Raw genomic sequence first — 25344 nt, 5'->3', positions numbered from 1 at the left:
ACACTAGTTGGAAATAATTCTTTTGACATTACGGAAGCTTATTGAAACAATGCCACACCAAATGCGTGTCATAATCAAAGCCAAAGGTGCCATACAGTATATATAATAGCATAAATTACATTTTTTATTTTGGCTGCGCGATGTAAATCCATACAGTGTCCTGGCAGCACCATGCATGCAAACAGGGGTGCAGAATATTCTGATATAGTATTCAGAGAGCTTTTGTCTTCCTAAAAAAACTATTGTCTAATATACCGTAACTATTACTAATGTAACTGTAACTAATATAGGTAATGTCCATTTCAAAGTCAAACATTTACATTATAAGTATGTCAAATATTTAGTAGAGCCGTCCCGAGTAGCCTACGTTGTCGATGACGTATATGCGTCAACGAGCACAACATCCTGTCGATGCTTAAAGATATATATGTATATATGTGTGTGTGTGTGTGTGTGTGGTGGAAAACACCCAGGTGACTTGAAGTTCCGCTCTGAGTCCCCCAATTTGGCCAACTTTCAAAATTGACCGATATGCATGTGTGATACATCATTGGAAAGCTTAAAATCTCAATTTTAAAACATTTTTAACAGGCGGGCATTTTTTTTTCCTGTAAGTATAACACCATTTACCATTTACCATTAATGTTTTTTTAACAGCAAAACCCTATCTGGAGCTGAGAGCACGTGAGAGCAGAATTCCAGACGCCATGACTTTAACGAGATATTATCGCATACTTACCTTGTTTTGATCCAAAAACTCCATGCAGCATGTATCACTGAGTGTCAAGACACAGCTGTGATTGGCCACAGCTGGATTTTTGGGGGATTTTATTGGTGAAACATGGTACTATAACAACATCTGCGATGCAGAAATCGCAGGCATCAAGGAGTGGTCGAGATTTTCTTTTTCATATATTTACCCTTTTAAATGTTTTTTTTTTCTTCAATTTTTCTTTGTTTGGATCGATTATTTATCATCTATCATATCGGAGAAAATGTGACAGTAACAAAAAAAAAACAATTAAGCGATAGTTATGAGGTAGATATCCGTGACTATTTTACAGACGCCATTTTTTTCATTGTGACATAATTTGTCTAAAAGTTTAAAATATGTGAGTGAATAATTTTTTAAAGGCGTTTTTTTTTTTTGTTTGTTTAAAACGAAATATGAGACATCAATTAATGATTATAAGCTAAAAACGACAGACATTTTGAATAATATATATAATTAATTACCTTTGTTTTATGGCTGGGTTGAAACAAATGCGGTTGCGCGACGTCTGTAAATGGGGGTTTTCAGGGTAAAACGGACAAATTCAAAATAGTTCGGGGGCTTAATGCACCATGAATCTGCTATGGCAGCATATAGACATATTGTTCTATCAAACACAACAGTTGATTTGGCTTAAAATACAGCAGTTTCTTTTAAAGAGGCGTGCAGAGCAGAAACTGACGAGCCCAAAAAGCAAACTAGAAGGGCCAAAGCATGGATTTATTTTAACGTCACAAAAGAGGGTGTCACTGTCGTGTGTTGTCTCTGCAATGCCGAACTTGCATACCACAGCAGCATGAATGAACACCTGAAGCGCCGTTAGTGTCATCCAGGTATAATTTTGGAAGACGACAGGAGACAACAAGCTGGCGGATCGTAAGTCCATATAACGACATTTTTTATTGAAGTTGTCTTTATTTGCATCGTACGACAGAGGATTACGGGCTAATTTTGGGTTAATGTAGCTGAATAAGCAGCGACGTACTTTATGTAGCGCGTTGTCGCCTCCGTTAAACTTAACAATATTAAGAGCATAGAAATAAGGAAATCCTTATTATTTGGCTTCATTTACATCAAATTATGATTAATAGAAGAATTTATACTAATGCTTCACCGTAGCTCTCAGCTAAGGTACATGCATGTAAAGTGCGTAGTGGCTCACAGCTGCATTACCATTGTGTAATAATGAGACTTTTTTTTTTCTCGTAGCAATAGTACGATTTCAATCCCGTTGTCCTTTTTTACACTTATTTATTTCATAGAGTCCTGTCAACGTGCATCATTAAGTTTTTTTCACTTTCGTCACTACAGCGATATGTGACATTTATCAATCTACTCTGCTGGAAGTCACTCTAATGCTGAGAACAATATAGAAATACCACAAAAAGAGAAAGTAAGAATTGTTTTAAATCCTGTTGGAAAAATGAAGTCATAGTGTAATGAACCTGTTTAAATTCCATTCTTTTGTACAAGTTAATACCAGCAGTATTTGAACTCATTGTTTATTTGTGATTTATTATTGTTATTTATGTGTTTATTTGTACGTTAATAAAGAATTTAAGTGCTTCAAAATGTTGGGAATTAATAATCGGAAGCAAAAAATTAATTGCAAGATTAGTAAGAAAAAACAAAAAAAGTCAGTAAAGTAATTGTTTCACTAGTCGAATAATCGTTAAAAAAGTCTGCAGACTAACCGGGAGAAAAATAATTGTTTGTGACTGCTGTAATATATTGTATAATATTGCTCTAAAAAGGTGGGTGTCTTGGCATTGATATTTCAATTCAAGTTCAGTGAAAGGTTGTCCTCGTGGTAGTTTTGAGTTATTTCAAACATGAATTCAATTCACACCTTCCTAGAGGCTCTTGAAAATGTGATACTCATGAAGTAGAGTTTCATTGCTAAAAATAGAAAAAGAGTTAAATGAACTACTGTGTGAATACTTTGCATGAGGCATAGTTAGCCTCCTAAAATAGAGACTGTTTCAGTGCTTTCGTAAATGATCAATCAAGTACCGGTAATTGTAAAATTATTATTATTATCAATTATTATTATGCAAAATGATTTAAAAAACAAAGTCCTTTTCCTGCACCACTTGGCCCAATTACTGCAAGTGCTACTTTTCAAGCTTGATTTAGGCTACCCAAGAAATCTTGAATAAGCCATTAGCTGTGAGGATTGCCTGTGATTGATGGCCTGAGTCTATGCTGGGATCAGCCTGCCTCAGCAATGATAAAAGATTTAAGAGTACCAAGCCTAAGGCAGCTTGTTTTCTGCCGATAACCAGGGGCGAGAGTGCAGTCTGCCCTGAACTTATTCTGACTAATTTATTGCGCCGTTCACTCAGTCAGGACACATTCTCGATGTGAGACCTGGTGTGGGCTTGACACAGCTTCTCATTTCGTTTCTGGCCATAGTCTAGGAGTGCAGCAGGACTGCAAAGTCACTGCCAGTGAGATCATGGTCCGCCTTGTCAGCTTGACGGAGCTCAGCTCAGATCACAATGTAGTCCGGTGAAAATGTCATCTTGAAAGGACTGATTGGGAAATGGGGGCACCGTTTCAGATTTTCATCAGTAAGGCATCAAGCAGTATTGCTTAAATGTGTTTGCAATGTTCTGTTGTGGCAAACTTGATCATAGCATTTCTTTATGAAGGGGGGGGGGGGGGGGGGGGTCCATCAGACCCACAAATATGTTAATCACTCTACCAAGACAATTATTTACAATTATTTATGTATGTGAAAATCTAAATTAACCATTACAAAAATAAATAAAAGCTCAAGCAAACTAAAATAGATGAAAGCAAATAGTGCAAGTGGTATTATGACTTCTAGAGAAAATGTGACCAAATAAATTGCTAAATCTATTGACCCACACTGCACTGCCTAGTAAAAATTTGGCTTAATTGTGCATTGGTGCTTATAGTTGTTGTTTGTTTTTTTTTACACCACCTGGTTAATGGCTTAAACTACTAATCAAATTCTTCTTTAAATAAACAACCCCTTTGTATTCATAGTCTTTAATGGTCTCTTGTTTAGCGTTTTGCTATGAATTAGGAAAATGTCATTGTCGGTTGGCTGTGGGCATAATAATAAACATTAATCATCAGACACGTTCGTGGAAATGAATGAATGCAGTGAATCGGTGCATTAAAACTTCTAGTGAGTGTATGGGAGTAATTCATGAATGCGGACTCAAACGTTTCCAGAGCAGAGCAGTGTTTATCTCATTAAACGATAGGCTTGGAATCTACTGGGAATTGATTGCAACTGCTTGCGACATTTTTCACTGTGCACAGACTTATTAGGATTTGGTGCGAGGTCAGAGGTTGGCAGTGGAAGCTTCCAAATTCATTAGCTAATTAAAGTCCGCCTTTTGAGTGCTAGTTTGGAGGTATTCATCTTGTCTTTATTACACCTCCTTCTGTCTCGTCTGAATTGGGAGCGCAGTAACGATCGAGGGTCAGAGCCTGGATTTCTCCAAAGAGATACTCCCAAAGTCATGTAATTGTATGCCCTTGTAAAAGGAAAATATCAGTAATTATGAATTTGATCTTTGCTAATTAGACCAAGGGAATTCGATTCATCTAGTGCTGTGTTTGGTGAATTGAGGATTTTGGGCGATTGCCGTCAGTAGAATGACAAAATGTTAAGGCTTTCCTTCAGAAGAGTGTGAGTATCTTACATAGAGGTAGCAGTGTCATTTTCAAGCATAAACCTGTTGTAATCTGACCAACAACTTAAACAATTTTTTTGATGTTTGGAATTTCTGAAAAAATATACAAATTTTATTTTAAAGTATGTAATAACATTTTTTAACTTGTGATATTATTCATTAACATATGCACCTTACGTAAGCATGCAGAGCCTGGCGTGGGTATCCAATACTAGTTTAAAAAGGTGTCTCAAAAGTGTGAAGCGGATTTAGTCGAATGCCCGCATCTACTACAAACAGGCTGAGACATAACAGCGTGTATGCGTGTGTTTGAGTGTTTTCAACACCACTTTCAACTGGATAACTCCAGCCACAGTATGTGTAAGTCACATGTACATGAACTATGCAGTAACAATTATGGAGCGAACACAGCTGTCAGTGGGTTCATGTCCTACACTGGTGTTTACCAAATGACATGATTACTGCAAGAATGTGATGTCCCTCTTTGACGAGCTATCATTAACTTGGAAGCTGTTAGCTCCTTTGTGGCTTGACACAGTTATTGTAGGCAAATGAGTCTATGCAACATTATTGTCATTCTTTCCTGCTTATTTTTACACCTTTTTGAAGGGATACATAGTTATTTTATGTTAAATGTCTCCTTCCCAACATGTTTGAATGAATGCTGCTTTTATTACATATATTTTTTAAATTCCACTTTCAAAATTGAATATTACTTACATTCCCTTCAAAGACAATATGTATTTTTTTTGTACTTTTACCCGCATAAAAGCAGTGACATTTGGAAAAGCCTGCTAAAAATGTCAAAGGAGCAGCAGTGGTGAAAGAAAAACTAAGTCAGCAAAGGTGCCAGCCAGTTCAGCATACCAACGACAAATTTTGACATTTCGAAAAGAGGCATTCGCAATTTACCCTCTCCCTGTGTGTGAAATAATTGCACATTGCTAACTATTGCTGTTTATTCCCGTTGTGTCGCATCCATGTTCTACTGTATGCTGCCAAGCATATCTTTAATACAGTATTGACACAGCAAACGTTGGCTGCTGGTAAATTCCGGAGGTGACTTTTTGAAGATAACAAGCATGGTGCTTGATTGGCAGGGTGCCATTGGATGCAAAGGCAGTTTTATGGAGGCTGTGTACAAACTTGTGAACGCAACATTCTTATCCTAACGCATGCTTATCAAATAAGAGTGCGCAGTGTCATGCTGTGACAGACTGTCACAGCTGTCATGTAGCTTGAAGGGGTTTATTTGATTTAAATTGGGTTCTTTAGGCATTGAGAGAAAACTCAGAACAAAAGAGAAAATCTACAAAACAATGCACAGACCAGAATGTACTTCTTTTCCTTTTGTGAGGCGTTTCAGGAGAAGGAGGTAGAAGCTAGATAGAAGAGATCTGTAAATTAATCATTATTTTTTTGTATCAAACAATTACCGTAACTTTCATTTTACAAGCAGCTATTTTTTTCTCCTCATTTAATCCCTGAGGCTTTAATGACGAAGTGGCTTATTTATGGATTTTGGGCAAACATGCCTCTTTTTTGTTAAAATAAACATTTTTATTCACCCGATATATTTCGTTTTGCAGCCTGGCGTATCATGATGATGTTGCCCCTCAGGGTGTGTTCGAAGTCTCACGGACCAGCGTGTGTATGCCATTACTGCGTGTGTTCCGGTGTGTATCCATGTGCGCTCTGTGTAAATTCTTCTACGCACCCTCAGAGTAGATTCTCCAAGTGGCATCCTTAGGTAGCATTCCAAAATATCCGTTTGAGAGCGGCACTAGAGAAGAGCATTTTAAGGCTAACCATGGATGTCTGACAAATTTTAAAGGAATGGATATTCAAATTTAGCCATGACACGACTTTCCACTGCTGGTACCGACAAAGATTGCCAGCTGTTTTGCCAGACTTCATGAAAAACTTGGGGTTTTGTGAAAGAATAGGGCTCCACCTGATCCTATGTAATGCCACAAAAGAACGATTTAGGTTTAAACATAGGAGGTGAGATGTATTTAGAAAGGATGGATATCCGCTGTGCTAGAGACGATGCTATGCTAGATCCAAATTGCCGTTTTCAACCAGCATTCATAGGACTATTTTGCCGACAGAAGCTTTGTCCGATATTTGATGCCATTTAAGATTAGCCATTTTTTCCCCCTCAAATTTTGTTCAATTTTGGCACTGTACTCTGTAGTGCGGAAATTACGATAATTAGTTAGGTAGCACAGTGGTCTTATTGGTTTGCATATCTGATTGTCAGTTCACTACACCAATCAATCCCTGTGCGTGGCCAGTCTGAAAGTGACTGGTGACAAGTGCATGGTGTACCTTCCCTCTCTTCTGTCTGCTTGGATAGACTCCAGATCGCCTGAGGAATAAATGAGGATAATCGCTGTAGAAAATGGATGGATGAATATGTAAGCAATTCCACCAAAGGCAGACACTTATTGTGCTGTACCCAGATGAAATACGACGCCCTCCTCATGCAATTTGTGTATTTTATCATTTAAAAAAACAAACATAAAGATTTGCATCCTAGTCAGTTTGAGTACACTTTTTAAAGTTAGAAGCCTTGAGAGAAAATTTTTCTTCTTTTTTTCAAGTGGCTTTTGTGATGTTTAAAGATGTTAGCTGCCAATATTATCATTCTAATGTTCCAAAAAATCAGTACTTGGCCCCCAAAATAGGGGCATTTTAAAAAGTGCTGAAGGCCATCACAAAATGAAATTTCCCCCTATATCAATACTAAGTTTTTGAGGGGGTTAAGTTTGGAGCGGATATCATATTTACGTACAGACTGATAACACATTGTAAGTGCCGATATTAAACCCAATCAATAGTTCCATCTTTTTTATCTCTGAATATGAATGGTTGTCTGTCTCTCTCAGAGCCCTGTGATCATCTCGCGGCCAGTAAAGCTTATATAATTGTTTGTAGTTTATTCAACCTTGCAGTTAGCTTGTTAGGCCAACAAATTTGCTCCAAAAAAGTGTGATTTAGTCATGGTGGAGAATGCTCTAATATGTGATATTTCCTTCCACCCCATCAGTCTCAGATGCATCGGATCAGTGTCCTGGAGGGATTATCAATTTATCTACAATGACAATAAAAAAATAGATCCTACTCTGATGAAAAAAAAAAAAAAAAAAAGACGGAAAAAAGTCACAGTGTTGCTTGGCAACAAGCAAGACTTAAAAAGAGAGATTGTGGCTAAAAATAAAAATGATCCTTAGGTACTTATTCAAGTTCTCATCAAACTGGAACAATCTCCCATTTGTTTGTTTGTGCCAGCTTTGCAGCCTGCTCCCATTGTCCTATTTTTCTTCATTGTATAATGTGTAATATAGCAAGTCCTCTTCCCGCAGTGGCACAGGCACATGATTTCCTTCTTTCCTGTACTGTAAGTGTGATCAATAGCCTTCTGGCTGAAGGAAACCTTCTGTATCCATCACTCCTCTGCACCACAGGACCCTTGTAAAAGGGTGGCAAGTAGTCCAGCCAGTTTCTGTAACAAGACCCCTTGGGTCCGCTGCATTACATGTGGAAATACTGCAATTAGGCCATCTCGCTGAAAAGTTTACAAGGGAAGGGGACTTGAACTGTGACAAAAGCAAGCAAGATAGGCCTAAACAAACAATCCAAATCCACATTTCAAGGGATAATCCAGTGGAAGTGAACATCAATAAATTACTTGATTAGGTCAAAGAAAAGAGTGTTGTTAACAACCCTGTCAAATTTGAATACTTGCTGACTAAATTTAATAAGATTTTAAAATGGGGAAAAATAAGACCAACACATCAGGTCTCAGAAGTTGTAGCCGTGTTTGCTGAAAGTGCTGAAACCATGCCAAGCTCATGTGCCAAATATCTAATTGTTACTTGAGCTGGAAACTACATAGATGATACTATTTTAAGATGTTTCCCATGTCTGCAGTATTTACAGTGGGGCAAATAAGTATTTAGTCAACCACCAATCGTGCAAGTTCTCTACTTGAAAAGATTAGAGAGGCCTGTAATTGTCAACATGGGTAAACCTCAACCATGAGTGAGAGAATGTAGGGAAAAAAACAAAAAATCACCTTGTTTGATTTTTAAATAATTTATTTCCAAATAAGAGTGAAAAATAAGTATTTGGTCACCTACAAACAAGCAAGATTTCTGGCTGTCAAAGAGGTCTAACTTCTTCTAACGAGGTCTAACGTGGCTCCACTCGTTACCTGTATTAATGGCACCTGTTTTAACTCATTATCGGTATAAAAGACACCTGTCCACAATCTCAGTCAGTCACACTCCAAACTCCACTATGGCCAACACCAAAGAGCTGTCGAAGGACACCAAGGACAAAATTGTAGACCTGCACCAGGCTAGGAATACTGAATCTGCAAAAGTTAAACACTTGGTGTAAAGATATCAACTGTGGGAGCAATTATTAGAAAATGGAAGACATACAAGACCACTGATAATCTCCCTCGATCTGGGGCTCCATGCAAGATCTCACCCCGTGGCGTAGAAATAACAACAAAACTCCCAGAACTACATGGGGGGACCTAGTGAAAGACCTACAGAGAGAGCTGGCACCACAGTGACAAAAGCTACTATCAGTAACACAATGCGCCGCCACGGACTCAAATCCTGCACTGCCAGACGTGTCCCCCTGCTGAAGAAAGTACACGTCCAGGCCCGTCTGCGGTTCGCTAGAGAGCATTTGGATGATCCAGAAGAGGACTGGGAGAATGTGTTATGGTCAGATGAAATCAAAATAGAACTTTTTGGGTGAAACACAGGTTCTCGTGTTTGGAGGAGAAAGAATACTGAATTGCATCCGAAGAACACTATAACCACTGTGAAGCATGGGGGTGGAAACATCATGCTTTGGGGCTGTTTTTCTGCAAAGGGACCAGGACGACTGATCTGTGTAAAGGAAAGAATGAATGGGGCCATGTATTGAGAGATTTTGAGTGAAAATCTTCTTCCATCAGCAAGGGTATAGAAGATAAGACGTGGCTGGGTCTTTCGGCATGACAATGATACCAAACACAAAGCCTGGGCAACAAAGGAGTGGCTTCGTAAGAAGTATTCCAAGGTCCTGGAGTGGCCTAGCCAGTCTCCAGATCTCAACCCCATAGAAAATCTGTGGAGGGAGTTGAAAGTCCGTGTTGCCCAACGACAGCCCCAAAACATCACTGCTCTAGAGGAGATCTGCATGGAAGAATGGGCCAAAATACCAGCAACAGTGTGTAAAAAGCTTGTGAAGAGTCACAGAAAACATTTGGCCTCCGTTATTGCCAAGAAAGGGTACATTACAAAGTATTGAGATGAACTTTTGGTATTGACCAAATACTTATTTTCCACCATGATTTGCAAATAAATTCTTTAAAAATCGAACAATGTGATTTTCTGTGTTTTTTTGTTTCCGCATTCTGTCTCTCATGGTTGAGGTTTACCCATGTTGACAATTACAGGCCTCTCTAATATTTTCAAGTGGTAGAATTGCACAATTAGTGGTTGACTAGATACTTATTTGCCCCACTGTATCTACTATGCCAGCGAGGCATTGTGTGCGTAAAAGGAAGCATCTCTCTCATCAGCCTGCTTAGCGAGAGCAAAAAAGCCAACTGGCAGTGAATAGTGGCCTGGAGGCCCACAGGCAACTGGCGGCTTGTACAGCAGTTGCCGTCAGTAAATGCGAACAGTCGGTTACAATTCACTTGAAATTTAGCAGGCTTTTGGCAGTATTGTGGCCTACTATATGCATCCACCGCTGGGCGGAGCTTAAGGATGAAGCTCTTGGCAGTGGGGTCTTCACAGAACGGCTTGTGGCGAGCTGTCTGCTACGCCATGCATTATTACACAAAGCCCGCATTACATAAAACACATATAAACCCGACGAAATATATTTTCGTGAAGGAGGTTACTATTTTATGTGTAAGAGCCCAATAAATCAGCATACTGAAGGATATCATCATGTCGATGACAAATGTGTATGTGAAGTTTCAGGCACCCCTCTGGCCCTTTAACCTTTAAATGCGGCACCATGATCGCTAGATTGATGGAGGACAACACACAACAAACATTTGGAAAGGTCACAAGCATTCATCTACCACTAATCCTGCAATCATGACAAACTCTTACTGTATCATGAGATTTGTAGTTTTTTGCCCATAATGGGTCAGGCAAAAATGATCTAACACATTTGTCGGTTTAATAAAGGGCAAATAAATTAAACAAACACATTTTTTTCAAATGTTTTTTCAAAAGTGTTATTTTCGAAAAGTACACATAATGCCATTTTGTTTCGTTTCTTTATAATGCCATTTTTTGGTCCTTTTTCAGTTGATGCCATGAATTAGACTGGTGAGCATCGTGCTTTCAGTGCGGACATGTTTATCAACACAAACGAATCTGTAACTGCAACACAACGAGCGTTCCGTGTGCACTTCAATCATGATCCCGTACCAGCACGAAACACAGTCTTGTTATGGGTTACCAACTTCAGAGGTACTGGATCTGCATTGAAATGAAAATCAACTCGCACCGCCGGAAGTTCAGAAAAGGTGGCAGCGGTAATAACATTAATAATAAATAATAGTAACACAATAATAATGGATCCCATTTGACTGATTTAATTTTTAAAACCTAATGAGACACAATGGCATTATATGTACTTTTCCAAATTAAAAACACATTTTTTTTTAATTTACTTTATTTGCCTTTTAATAAACCTACAAATGTTTCAGATGATTTACAGGGCGTGTGGACACTTGTGGCTTAGACTTACAAAAGTGCTGTTAAATATGCATATGTGATCAGTTCCTATTACCAGTTACTGTATGTAATGTAGGTCACACTGTTTTTAGAGGGATCAGAACAATAATTCAAATTGCTGAAGTTTCTCCAAATCATTTGCTCATAAACTTTATTTTTCAGCCTGAGCTTGGCTTTGCTTACATCCTGTGAACTAGTTTATTGTAGTAACTATGCCAGGCAATATTTCAGTGGCTGTTTTACAGAAAAGCCGGTTGTTGTGCACTGAATAATTTAGTGTTCGAGAGGGAAATGTGGAGCGCTTTTTCTCAATGTAACAATAAAATTTCAAACCGTTGCATCAGAGGACGACACTTTTTACTTTGCTCTCTGCTAAATTCCATTCTTAAGCAAATACAATAACATATGAAATAACATCAGTCAAGGCTCCGTGGTTTAGAATCACAGAAGTTTATGAAGTGCAGTTGTAGAACACAGCAACCACATTGTCACTGAATACTAATTATGTAAATTAACAGCAATCTCATAGGATTTACAGTAATGCCATGTGATTTTTTTTCAATGTTTTATTTTTGACAGGAATTGCAGTTGGCCTTCTTCATAGTTTGTATTTGAATTTAAGATGCTTTTGAATGGAGTTTGCATGATTTTCCTGTGTCTTTTTCAAAAGATAAATACCAGTACCTATGATTAATCAGAGATTATTAAAACTATTTCTACTATTACTATTAAAAACAAAAATATACAGTGGGGCAAATAAGTATTTTGTCAACCACTAATTGTGCAAGTTCTCCAACTTGAAAAATATTAGAGACCATGAGGACATAATGTGGAAAAAAAAAAAACAGAAAATCACATTGTTTGATTTTTAAATAATTTATTTCCAAATTAGAGTGGAAAATAAGTATTTGGTCAATACCAAAAATTCATCTCAATACTTTGTTATGTACCCTTTGTTGGCAATAACTGAGGCCAAACGTTTTCTGTAACTTTTCACAAGCTTTTCCACACACTGTTGCTGGTATTTTGGCCCATTCCTCCGTGCAGATCTCCTCTAGAGCAATGATGTTTTGGGGCTGTCGTTTGGCAACACGGACTCCCTCCACAGATTTTCTATGGAGTTGAGAACTGGAGACTGGCTAGGCCACTCCAGGACCTTGAAATGCTTCTTACTAAGCCAGTCCTTTGTTGTCCTGGTTGTGTGTTTGGGAGCATTATCACGCTGAAAGACCCAGCCACGTCTCATCTTCAATGCCCTTGATGATGGAAAGAGATTTTCACTCAAAATCTCTCGATACATGGCCCAATTAATTTGTTCATTTACACAGATCGGTCGTCCTGGTCCCTTTGCAGAAAAACAGCCCCAAAGCATGATGTTTCCACCCCCATGCTTGTGTATGGTGTTCTTCGAATGCAATTCAGTATTCTTTCTCCTCCAAATACGAGAACCCGTGTTTCTACCAAAAATGTTCTATTTTGATTTCATCTGACCATAACACAATCTCCCAGTCCTCTTCTGGATCATCCAAATGCTCTCTTGCGAACCGCAGACGGGCCTGGACGTGTACTTTCTTCAGCAGGGGGACACGTCTGGCAGTGCAGGATTTGAGTCCCTGCCGGCGCATTGTGTTACTGATAGTAGCCTTTGTTACTGTGGTCCCAGCTCTCTGTAGGTCATTCACTAGGTCCCCCCGTGTGGTTCTGGGATTTTTGCTCAACGTTCTTGTTATCATTTTGACGCAACGGGGTGAGATCTTGCATGGAGCCCCAGATCGAGGGAGATTATCAGTGGTCTTGTATGCCTTTCATTTTCTAATAATTGCTCCCACAGTTGATTTTTTAGACCAAGTGAAGAGTGTAGAGGTACAGAAAACGTTTAGCCTCTGTTATTGCCAACAAAGGGTACATAACAAAGTATTGAGATGAACTTTTGGTATTGACCAAATACTTATTTTCCACCATGATTTGCAAATAAACTCTTTAAAAATCAAACAATGTGATTTTCTGTTTTTTTTTTTCCACATTCTGTCTCTCATGGTTGAGGTTTGCCCATGTTGACAATTACAGGCCTCTCTAATCTTTTCAAGTGGGAGAACATGCACAATTGGTGGTTGACTAAATACTTATTTTCCCCACTGTATAAACACACTTGGAATGACGTTGTCACCTAGGTGTGTTCAAAGTCTCTACCGAAGAGTGCGAGTGTGCGCCCAATAAGTATCTGGGCGCTTTCGGAATATATACTTCAATGCTGGGAACATATCTTTAGTTGCAGAACCACACCTGACGGAATTGCCAAGTGACATTTAGTCGCTTTACCCAGCCTGTGACTGACTTTCGGAATATATACTTCAATGCCGGAAACATAGCTTTAGTTGCAGAACCACACCTGACGGAATTGCCAAGTGACATTTAGTCGCTTTACCCAGCCTGTTACTGACTTTAGATGCTTACTGAGCTGAAATCTAACGAGAAATGTGAACAATGTACTTGAGGATGGTTTGAAGTTTGACTTTTGAGGCACCACAGTAATGGATAAATGCTTATATTACAATTTAATGTGAAAGTGTGCCTAACTCAGTTCTATTGTCATATATTATAATTATGTTTTTGACTTTAATTTCATCACTAATGTACTATGTGATTCAGCAACTAAAAGCGATGAAATTTAAATAACATTGCAGTGGCACGGCAGCTTTGTGTCATTAATGAACAAAGAGCTTTTGCTGGTAGCCTGCATCAATGTGTGATTGTCCTTGTGTGGACGCATAAAGGGAAAATACTATGGGTGTATTTTTTATTTATTTATTTTTTTTAAAGTTGCAATCCCTCTAAATAATTTATTTTTCATGTACAAAAAACTCGGTCGGGGCACGTTTATCAGCCGGGCAGAGCGTGAGAGAAACATTGAAACAGAAGGGGAAATGCACTTACTACAAATAAGAATGCCCAGCAGTGGGATGTAGAAAATTATGGTCTATTCTTTATATGATATGTAGCCTTAGGTGAGGATATACAAAAACAATCTATTTCTAACGTGCAATGTCTAGATCTGCATAGCTCCCTATTTAGGAGATTAGTGTTGCATAGGTGATAAAGAAAGAAGCAGTTAAAGCCAAAGCTATAGATTTTTTTTTTTTTTTTTTAATACTGTTGACTATAGGATGTTTGTTGTCCTGGATACACAACAGTCTATTTGCACGAGTCAAATTACATGCAGATGTTTGTGATTGTTTTATTTTGATTTAACACAAAGATAATATGCAAACTGTCCGAGAACAAAAAAAAATACAAATGTTGTTCTAAAAATGTAAGTAGTAGTTGAAAAAGTAGTAAAAGTAGTTGAACATTACTAAGTCAAACAATGGCTCTAACCCACTTATAGAGTATCCATATATTGTTGGTTTAATATTACTATTCATTTATTACTTTTTACTATTACTAGATCATCAAGTAGTTGGTTCCTCCAATGTTTGGTTCATCCAAGACTCTCAAGACTCCAAGACTCCATTGCCCTGAAATGGATTCAAGTATATTTAAATTGTGCTAACCATAAAATATCCTAGCTTCACGTAAATAAGTTATAAAATTTACATGAATTAATGATATATATTTTTTAAATGATAATGTTTAACAATAATATGTGTAAATCATATTCTGTGTGGCAACACTGTAATTCACAGATGATCAGTCCAAAGTATCAGCGACTGAGCGATTCCAGGCCTGAGTCATTTGGCACTAGCTTCTATGTGGCTCCGGACAGGAAAACTGGTATTGGAAATTATGGCTGTATTTATCATACATGATGTTCCACTGATAGCAAAGACACATGTAGTGATCTGGATAAGAAGTAGCCTTGTCATCGCCCTACATATCTTAGCCGTGTGTACATGGATTACCCCCTTTGCGCCTCCCTACAGGTCTCTTTTCCATTACCCAGCTCTCCTATCTGGCACTCCCTGTGTCCCTCTACAAACCTCCAAAGTACAACCTAGTTTAATCGACTTGGGTGACAGCTGGATTTGCATAGACTGTAGTTGCATGATATTGCATTTGTGAAAGGATAGGGTTCAGCATACACATCTGATCAAGGGCATACGTTTGGTCAGATATAACGGCATAAACTGCATGTACACTTTTTGCTGGGAATGGGACATTGGTAAAACCAAACAGATTGGGTGAACCGGGTCAGAGCAACATTTCACACGAATATGAACCAAATTAATCTGTAGGCTAAATGATCAATGCAATATAAATCTGTACTGACTTATACTAACTTTCATGTGTATTGGTTCAGGTGATACACTATTCGATTCAAACCTTCGTTTTCAAAAACTACTTAAGAAAAATTTATGAAAACTTCGGTAACAAATGTCTGGATTTTATTAGCATATTTAAATTGCAATATTTTAACCTAACAAATTGTAATAACATAAACAATAAATACAAACGTGTTAATAATCTCTTAACTATCCAGAAATGCAAAAAATAAGCATTTGTCTTAAGACCACTCAACATTGTCTGTCTAAATGTATTAAATAAACTGAAAACACCTCTTAGTCAGGGAATAACAAAAATAAATAAAAACGAAACCTTCCTGCATGTAAAACACTACTGCTTTTGTCCACCAAGCATCCCTAAAGAGCATCAGTGGGCTGAGAAACTATGGAAAACAACTAAATCGGGATGAATTAAAATTTTCACCTTGATTATGATTAATGTATAACTATTTGAAAAAAATGTTTGCATAGGCTGCAAATAAAAATATTTTTAGATGAATACATTTTTATTAACAAATGAAATGCACTAAAAGGTATTTGGTTTTAAGATTTTTCTCATTTTAATTAACGATAACAGTAGAAAACATACAAGATAACACTTCTCCTTAAGCAGCTACCTACTCGAGTTTTGCAGGTTAGCAAGTTCACACAGTTTAATGTTATGCTAACTCTGATACAGGTCGGTCTTTCAGCAGCAATATTAGTAGAGGTGTGCATCGGCACTGCCCTCACGATTCGATTCGATTACGATTCGGAGGGCCACGATTCGATTCGATTCGATTCAGAGGGCCACGATTCGATTCGGTTCGATTCGGCAATGCATCACGATGCATTAAAGCCTGGGATACATTAAAATGCTAAAGCCAAGCATATTTTTCGTGAATCATGAGGCAACACAAGCGGTCAGACATTAAACAACTTTTTATAGGCTCTTGTGTCGTTCCTGGTTGTAGTCAAATGAAAATAGTAATATATATAAAAATAAAAATAAAAACATCACAGCATTTAATTAGTGCTTTGAATGAGACCAGGGCTTTCTTTTTTTTTTTCTTTACACACAGTAGCAGCCTTTCATTTTTTACACACCGCATAAGTTTGGTCAAGTTTCCCACCAACCTCATAGAAGCCAAAATGTCTCCATATGCCTGCTTTCAATGTCTTTGGTGCGTCAATAATCTTTCGCGCTCCCTCTTTCTCCGCTTCAGCCATTGTTGTTATGTCTTATCTCTCTGCTTTCTCGATTGCCACTGCGCAATTGCGCATGTCTGTGACGTTACTCCCGTGAGGAAGCCGATTTGGGTTCCTCGTCCCGCCTGCATTGCTTGTACAGTAGCTCCCTCTACAGGTAAACATGAGAATAATAATACAAATGGGGAAACCAAATCCATTGCATCACCAGAAGATTTTTGAACGGACTTATATATTTTAATATGTGCTGAATCGATTCGGCTTGTTGCCCGCATCGAATCGCATCGTCCATGGCCCGCATCGGGATGCATCGCCGCATCGATTATTGTTGACACCAGTAAATATTAGTGGCGTGTTTCCCACCTCCACAACATTTATGTATTTTTACATGACCTATTGTGGCTGCTGCTGGCCGAAAAAACTCTTTGAAGGGGGCTGAGGAGGCGGAATGTTTACGACATTTTGTATTTCTGTCAGGTCTGGGTGAGTTTGCCTGTGTGGGGAGGGGGGCCCAAAAAAAAATGGACCCGCACATTCAGCATGTGAAAAGGGGTAAATATAAGTCTGAACATAACGAAAGTAATTCACTTAATAATCCATCCGTCCGTCCGTCCGTCCGTCCGTCCGTCCGTCCGTCCATCCATCCATCCATCCATCCATCCATCCATCCATCATCTTCCGCTTGTTCCGGGGTCGGGTCACGGGGGCAGCAGCTTTAACAGGGAAGCCCAGACTTCTCTCTCCCCATCCACTTATACCAGCTCATCCGGCGGGATCCCAAGGCGTTCCCACGCCAGCCAAGAGACATAGTCTCTCCAGCGTGTCCTGGGTCGTCTCCGGGGCCTCCTGCCGGTGGGACATGCCCGGAAAACCTCTCCAGGGATGCCTCCTGAAAGGCATCTGAACCAGATGCCCGAGCCACCATCACTTAATATTGGTAGGGTCAATTCTATCCTTACAACATATGGGAAGACAATCTAAATTACCTAAATAACTGAAGTCATTATATAATGCAAATAAGGTTGCTTAAAAGGTGGTGGGGACAATTTGCGCATCCTAAAAGTTGGTAGTGTTATGTCCCTACCGTCTCTATGCAAACCAACTCCCCTGCATCTGATCAAAATGAAAGAGTTATTCCTTCCCATGACAGCCATCGAAGCTCGCTGTCTATAAATCTATGATGTGAGGCTGCTTTGCTGATTAGTGAGGGAGTGCTAATTCAGCTCGCACCAAATAAAGGGGCAGGAATGACAGCAGATTTGAATGACTATGTTACATAACATATGCTATTTGCTAGGGTAAGAGAGACTGTAAATACAACCATGATGATCACAAAGGTTTGCTGACATTACTCAAGTAAACTGATGTATTCCCAACAGGATTTTTCTACTTGAGATGATACGAGACAGTGTAGCCAAGTAGCACAAACTGACTTGACCATCTACATATTGGATATAAAATGTCCTCGTGCCACTGTCCAACTGCTGTAACACGAAAATAAAACCAAGATAAAGCACAAAATCTCCCAAACACAAGTAAGATATGGGTGACTCAAACAAATGGGTCAACTTCTTTTTTTTTTGCTGTAATTTCAAATGATACCCCGCCTCCTCCCGATAGTTGGCAGGGTTAGGCTCCAGCACCCCTTCAACCCTCTTGAGGATAAGGTAAGGCAAATTTATTTATATAGCACAATTCAACGCAAGGAAATTCCAAGTGCTTTACATCACATGAAGATCATAAACATCACATTATACCAATAGAATGTAAAAACAAAGACAATCGAAATAGGAACTAAAATTATACATAAAAATAACATTTAATCACGAATAGAATAAAAATAAATAGATAAATAAATAGAAAATCAAATCCTACTACTACTTCTAATAATTGATATCACCATTGGAGATAAGCACAAGAGGAATAGAAAGCAAATAGATTGAAATATACACTCACCGGACATTTTATTAGGTACACCTCACCAGCTGCTCGTTAACACTTAATTTCTAAACAGCCAATCACATGGCGGCAACTCAGTGCATTTAGGCACGTAGACATGGTTTAAGACAATCTCCTGCAGTTCAAACCGAGCATCAGTATGAGGAAGTAAGGTGATTCAAGTGACTTTGAACGTAGCATGGTTGTTGTTGCCAGAAAGGCTGGTTCAGAAACTGCTGATCTACTGGGATTTTCACGCACAACCATCTCTAGGGTTTACAGAGAATGGTCCGAAAAAGAAAAAAATATGCAGTGAGCGGCAGTTCTGTGGGTGGAAATGCCTTGTTGATGCCAGAAGTCAGAGGAGAATGACCAGACTGGTTCGAGCTGATAGAAAGGCAAAAGTGACTCAAATAACCACCCGTTACAACCAAGGTAGGCAGAAGAGCATCTCTGAACGCACAGTACGTCGAACTTTGAGGCAGATGGGCTACAGCAGCAGAAAACCACGCTGGGTGCCACTCCTTTCAGCTAAGAACAGGAAACTGAGGCTACAATTTGCACAAGCTCATCGAAATTGGACAATAGAAGATTGAAAAAACGTTGCCTGGTGTGATGAGTCTCGATTTCTGATGCGACATTCGGATGGTAGGGTCAGAATTTGGCGTCAACAACATGAAAGCACGGATCCATCCTGACTTGTATCAACGATTCAGGCTGGTGGTGGTGGTGTAATGGTGTGGGGAATATTTTTCTTGGCACTCTTTGGGTACCAATTGAGCATCGTTGGAACGCCACAGCCTACCTGAGTATTGTTGCTGACCGTGTCCATCCCTTTATGACCACAATGTACCCAACTTCTGATGGCTACTTTCAGCAGGATAATGCACCATGTTATAAAGCTGGAATCATCTCAGACTGGTTTCTAGAACATGACAATGAGTTCACTGTACTTAAATGGCCTCCACAGTCACCAAATCTCAATCCAAGAGAGCATCTTTGGGATGTGGTGGAACGGGAGATTCGCATCATGGATGTGCAGCTGACAAATCTGCACCAACTGTGTGATGCCATCATGTCAATATGGACCAAACTCTCTGAGGAATGCTTCCAGCACCTTGTTGAATCTATGCCACGAAGAATTGAGGCAGTTCTGAAGGCCAAAGGGGGTCCAACCCATTACTAGCATGGTGTACCTAATAAAGTGGCCAGTGAGTGTATAAACAATTATGGATATGCAGTGCTAAACAAAAGCGTTTTTAGCCCTGATTCAAATGAGCTAACAGTTTGAGCATACTTCAGACCTTCAGATAACTTGTTCCAGAGGTGAGGAGCATAATAATTAAATGCTGCCTCACCCTGCTTGGTTCTTGTTCTTGGAACATACAGGAGACCAGTTCCAGACGACCTTAGGGGTCTACATGTTTCATAGGAATCTACAAATCAAGCATGTATTTTGGTCCAAGGCCATTAAATGTTTTGTAGACAAGCAATAGTATTTTATAGCCTATCCTTTGACTCACTGGAAGCCAGTGTAACGATTTCAAAGCCGGTGTAATGTGGACCAGTTTCCTTGTATTTGTGAGAACTCTGGCTGTAGCATTCTGCACTAGCTTCAGCTTCCAGACAGTCCAATCTGCTGAAAATGAATGCATGCAAGTTTTTCCATGTCTTGTTGAGTCAGAAGCCCTTTAATTCTGGCTATATTTTTTAGGTGGTAATAAACACAATTAGGGACGGACTTTAGATGGCTATCAAATTTTAGGTCTGAGTCAATAAATACGCCAAGGTTTCTGACTTGATTTGACTGTGATTTGATAAGCTGTATGGATGATGAATCAATGAATAGTTTCAAAAGTTTGGCCAAACAGAAGACTGCTCATTATCTAACAAGAAGCATATGTACCTACAGTGAAGCATGGTTGTAGCAACTTCAGGCACTGGGGCTTTAGCTTTTTTTTCAGATGGAAATGGGAAGAAAGAAAGTGGAAGGTGATTATTTATTTATTCATTCATTCATTCATTTTCCATGCCACTTATTCCTCACGAGGGTCGCGGAGGTGCCGGAGCCTATCCCAGCTAACTACGGGCAGTAGGCAGGGGACACCCTGAACCGGTTGCCAGCCATTCACGCACACACTCATACCTAGGGACAATTTAGAGTGTGTGATTATTTATAAATAAACTAAAAAACAATCTGAGGGCAGCATGATTACCCAGTGATTTGCTCATCTCCCTCAAGAGGCTTCAAATCACATCTGGGGACCTTAACTCTTGAGGTAACCACCTGCCTTTCACCAAAACTCACCAGGTACATGCCTAGTTCAAACTGTGACCCTTGATGAGGACAAACATTATAGAAAATGGAAAATAGAAAAAAAAATGGAATATAGAAAAAAACAGATGGACAAAAGAATGCTCATTTGATTGCTATTGTCAATATTTTATTCATATACTATGTATACCGTAAATAATAAAAATATACAGTATAATCATTTTGTACTCCTCAGGCTTTTCTGAGAGGAATCTGTACTTCAATCATTCCCTTCTATAACCTCAATAAGTGGATATATCTTAATTTGGATACGAGTGATGGAAAATAAAATTCAGGTGCAGTGCTGAGCTCTGTTATCTCGCACTAGTATGATCCCTGCAGGCCACCATGGGTTATATAAATACTCTGCGTGTGTGTGTGTGTGCATATGTGTGTAAGCCTGACTTATTTCATCTCATGTTTGCGGAGCACTCATCAATGGCAATCCTACAAAATATAGTCACAGAAAAAAAATAGGTGTACTTTCACAATTTGTGGCAATCCAGTGCAAAAAATATTGGGGAAAAAAAACAACAATACGCGTGCAGTGATAAAATTGATCTGCATGAGCATTGTACTGTGAAGTGTGCACGGCGTTATCTTTTAAAGCAGAGTCTTTGGCATCTTGCAATGATCAGATTGTTAAACATTTAAACAGAGTGATCCCTCCAAAGTTTGAAATAATTTAATATCCTAAATAAGTCCACAGTATTTTTAAAATAATTTCTCAGGTGGTAACAGCATATGGAATCACAGGAGTGCCAAACTAAAAATAAATAAATAAGTAAATGAATGACTAAATAAATAAGTACATGAAAATATAAAAGTATATTTTGTCATTGACGTTTATGTTTTGTCATTGAAAAACCCAAACGCAAAAAACAATGACAATTTTTGGCATTGAAAACCACAAACGGAAAAAACAATGGGAATTTTTTTCTCTGCCTATGCCTTTTCTGTTTCTCTTGTCTCCACCCGTTGCAGCCTGGCTGCACGCGCTTCATCACTTCTTTTCCAAACTCTCCATTGCTCTGGGCTTTTGAGTCCAAATACTTGAATAATGAATCAAAAAATTGCACGTGATACATTTTTTTAAAACCTGTCCTGTTCAGCTGCTTGGACATGAAGATTGGGAATCTGAGTGTCCTTATAGACTGAACAGTTTTACTGTGCCGCATGGGAGTTTGATATACTCCCACTGCAGTTTTTTTTTTTTTTTTTTTTTTTTTAATGTATTACAAGGAAGTAGTGGAAAGGAAGGACTTTTGAGGGGACGGAGAGAAATGAAGCAGTCAGAAGAGAAGAACAAACAGTAACAAAAAAACATTAAACACAAATTATTTTTTTTAATCACACATTTGTATCTTAATCTAAGGTGTCTTTTGTCTGTGATTTTAATGGCTCGGCAGATGTGTCTATGTTGTTGTTTTTTTTGTTTCCTGTAAAGTGCAAGATTTCTGCCTGGCAATATACAGTACAGTCACTATATCACATCTTGAAATGAAATCAGAGGTGCAGTATCAGAGAGAGGAGAGTTAAGTGGATCTGTCAGATCATTTTGACCCTGTCCACCTAATTCATCCACTGGGTGTCTGAGTGAAAATGGAACCTTTATTACAAGCTGCAAGACTGAAAAGTGTGAGCCATGGAAGCCAAGGAAGACAGTGGAACTCCTACATTCTCATCCTTTACAAGGCAAAGAAAGAAGGTCACCAAAGCATGTTTAAAATGAATGCGTTGTGACTCAATAGAACCATTGTGATATCCCCTATTTGATCAGCAAAGGAAAAGAAAAAACTGACTTGAATTCCACATTAGTTAACTTATTTGATCAGAGGGCTGGGGTTCCTCTTTTTGAAGGGAGGTTTATAATAGTACAAAGACATCTGAAATAATATGTGTTACCAGATTGGGAAAACTAAAGTTTAAATAAAACGATTATGGAGAATTGAGAATAATAAATGGTAACTGAGGCAGAGCGTTTGAAGGTAGTAAGACACTCTTTTCTCCGAGCATAAATATGGCCACGGACGCTGTGGAGAGGTCACATGAGAATGTACTAGAACACCAGTTTTTGGTAGACACTTATTGCACACAATTTACAGCATGCCATCAATCTCTTGACTTCAGTTCAGAGACAATTCCTATACCTGCCTTATAGTCTATGTTGCTATTGTTTTGGATAAGAGCTCACACCTTAGGAAAGAACATAGTTCAAGCCATGCAGAATCAATCACTTTCTGTCACCCAGAACTTCTAGATGTGCCCTGGTGCCTTTTGTTGCCCAACAGAATGAAAAGCTAGTCCTTTCAATACTAAAGGTAACTGTCTTGAATTTTACCAGAAACTTGACAAACATACTTTCATTTAGAAAGGATATGTCAGTAAACAGGGGTTAATTTGAGCTGGAACATGCCTGAACATGTTCCGGTACCTCTTGATTTTGGACTCCACATGTTCCGGGACTTATATACTCCTTTCCGGCACCTTGTGTGTGTAAATGTTATAAATAATATTATACCGAGCCACGTGTAAGAGAATATGAAGCAACAATCACATCAATCATCATCATCACTTCATACGTTAACTTCCTCTACGTTAACTAACAGCATGAATCACTGTGCTTGAACGAATAGAGCACACATTACATATCACTGGAAACTACCACTCTAAGTCACGGTTGCCCATCATCAAGCATTTGGGCTGAACAGAAAACAGTCGCTTTAAATTGTAAAAGCTTGGCAGCTAAAATAACACAGGACCCTAGACGCTTTTTATCCCCTCATTTTATTATTCTTTCCGCCACCCTAATGCAAAACAAACAACAAGTTACTAGCGGGCGGCATGGCGGGTGGCTATGCAGTCCACCAATCAGAGCGTCGCGCTGGCGCACCAATAGCAGCCTTGCGTTGACGCAGAAATTACCGTGCCGACGACAGCCCCGGTGATGCTAAGATATAAAAACGTTTATAAAAAATGTCTATCCATCCATCCACCATCTTCCGCTTGCTCCGGGGTCAGGTCGCGGGAATAAAATAATAAGATGATAGATTCATTTACAGAACATATCACAGGAATTGCATGTTGTTTCCAATCTGCACTTTTGGTTAGCAGTGCTTTCAACTCTGAACCATAGTAAAAGTCAACACCGCGCTTCATTTCTCTCACCCATACGCTCACCCACTTCTTCTTTTACGCCAAATTGGCAATGCCGGTCACACTGAAACGGGACAGTGGCCCCTTGGAGATGCTGGTAACAATGTTGTCTATAAAAATGTTGCGTCTTTTGAAAGAGTTAGAGATTTGTTGATACGCTCAAAAGCTGCACCAACAAATCAGCCCCTGACCTAAATTGGAAAAAAAACTTTAGGATCAAGCGGTGTTTCAACATGCCTAAAAGACAGACAAACGAGTCAGAAAAGCAACAATGACAACATGGAATGTTTTGGACAACTATATATGGTAAGCTAAATAGAGGAAGTCGGCGTTATGTCACGACGACGTCACCTCGCTTAGCAACGTGTCGCCATTTTGCGAAGGGGGCAGCACAGCTAAACATTCCATAGACAAACGTCTGAAATTCATATATTTCAGGTGTGTTTTGCGTCTTTTTTCATAAAAACGTCTTAAACATGGCTTACTATTATTACGAGTCACTGGCAACAGACGCGAGGAGTCGATACAATTTAAAATTACCGTGTATTGGCTTGCAAATCTGCCAATACAAAGTCGCAGCTGATAGCTGGATGAACAATCCAACGGAATGGCCTGCAGTGGACTTCGGAAACATCTACAACTACCTCATAAAGTCACCCATTAAGTTGACCTTTATGAATTATGTGGAATATGTACTGTGGGGAACTAAGAAAACTGGTAGTATATACGGAGTGATTATTTCTGCCATAACCGGTAATTCGCATCCAAGAGTTATTTAGCCGTAAACACGTCACGACAAAATAACCAATTCCCACCAGGCCAATAATATACCGATTGACTAATCAGAGCAGTTCACGGCAAAAGAAAAATAACGCTTTGCGAGTTGCCGGTTACAGTAATAATAACCACTGCCTAGTCTATTGAATCCTAGCAGCTAATTGAGGCAAAAAAAAAAAAAAAAAACGATTAAAGTTTACTCACCAGTAATAAAATGTCGGCTGCAAACGTAAATGTGCTCGGATTTAGGTTCCCACAGGTGAGAATAGTCCACGGAACCGTCTTCTTTTACTGTTCCTCGATTAATTGCTTTCAGACATTTGTTTCTCCTTTTCTTCTCACGAGGAAGAATGAAGAACTTCAAATGCAGCTCTGAACTCTTCCTTGTGTGACAACCCACAACACAGCAACTTTTAGTCATTCCAACGGAAAAAAGACCGCAGAAGACGAAAGTTCAACGCATTTGTATTACAATGCA

The 25344-nt window shown here is 39.0% G+C and overlaps 1 protein-coding gene across 7 annotated transcripts in view; it reads right to left on the bottom strand.

The window, feature by feature from the left end:
• b3gat1a (beta-1,3-glucuronyltransferase 1 (glucuronosyltransferase P) a) overlaps positions 1-25344 on the bottom strand; it is a 121553-nt gene that overhangs the window by 38476 nt on the left and 57733 nt on the right. The window lies entirely within an intron of this gene.

Source organism: Corythoichthys intestinalis, chromosome 6 (genome assembly GCF_030265065.1).
Source record: "Corythoichthys intestinalis isolate RoL2023-P3 chromosome 6, ASM3026506v1, whole genome shotgun sequence".
NCBI classification, from domain to species: domain Eukaryota; kingdom Metazoa; phylum Chordata; class Actinopteri; order Syngnathiformes; family Syngnathidae; genus Corythoichthys; species Corythoichthys intestinalis.
This window is presented reverse-complemented; position numbering and strand designations above follow the sequence as displayed.